Below are 1,237 nucleotides of genomic sequence, written 5' to 3'. Positions count from 1 at the left end.
AGCGACCCTCTAGGACGGAGCAGAACTGCCCCATAGGGTTTCCAAGGACTGGCTGGTGGATTCCAACTGCTGACCTTCTGGTTAGCAGGCATAGCTCTTTAACCACTGCGCCACCACATACCCAAAACAAATACTCCAGCCTGAGTTTCAGCCAGCTAAGACTGCAACTCCTCGTATTAGCTGGATGGCCTCAAGCGACACTCCCCTATCAGCAGGGGGCTTGTTAAGACTGGGTGAGCTAGTATACACACAGAACCTGGCACAGAGCAGGAGGTCAATAAGTAAATGCTAACAAATCTAAAATCAATCTTGTCTTCTCACAAAACCTGTTACTTTCCAGGGAGTTGCATCGCCATTCCTCAGTCACCTGGTGCCAACCCCAAATTCGGCGATGATTCCCTGCCTCCAATACTCCCTTTTCCCAATCCACCTGCTGCCCACCTGCTGGACTACATTATCTCCTGCTTAAAGATGCTACTACTGGCTTGTACATTCCCAGACCAACCTCCAGCCCGCCTCACTGTCATCCATCTGCAAAGCAACCCTCCACCCCAGCTGCCACATTATCTACTGTTTTTCGACTGCGCTCAACATTTCTGCTTACCTCTAGCTATCACTCGCACCTGAAAACAGGTCCCCAACAAATTCCTGCCTCTGCAAATCCTATCAGGATCGAGGCTGGGTACAAATGCCCATTCTTCCCTAAAGCTGAGGCTTGCTGTTGTTGTTGGGTGCCATCGAGTTGATTCCAACTCATAACGACCTCATGTGACAGAGTAGAACTGTCCCGTAGGGTTTTCTTGGCTGTAATCTTTACCGAAGCAGATTGCCAGGTCTCTCTCCCACGGAACCGCTGGATAGGTTTGAATCACAAACCTTTGTGTTAGCAGCCCAGTGCCTAATGGTTTGTGCCACTAAGCCTCCTTGTCTGAGACTTACCAGAGACAATTAAGCTTTCTTTGACTTCTGTACCTCATTGCATCTGAACCTCTATTAGAGCATCAGTTCCAGTGGTCCTTGTAAAGCTCTATGATGTCTCCCGTACATGATGTAAGCTCCACAGCTGCAAGGACCATGCCTTGTTTTTCTTCACATCCCCTGAACCTAGGACAGCACCCTGCACAGTATGTGTTCCATAACAGTTGGCTAAACTGAAATCTAATATATTTCTCATTGAATTGGAACATAAACGGCAAACCATATTATGGCCCAACAAGTTCCTCATTAAGCAATGGTT

Source organism: Trichechus manatus, unplaced genomic scaffold, assembly GCF_000243295.1.
Source record: "Trichechus manatus latirostris isolate Lorelei unplaced genomic scaffold, TriManLat1.0 scaffold00142, whole genome shotgun sequence".
In the NCBI taxonomy this organism is placed as follows: Eukaryota; Metazoa; Chordata; class Mammalia; order Sirenia; family Trichechidae; genus Trichechus; species Trichechus manatus.
The sequence above is the reverse complement of the archived record's forward strand: the minus strand, read 5'-3'. Positions refer to the sequence as shown.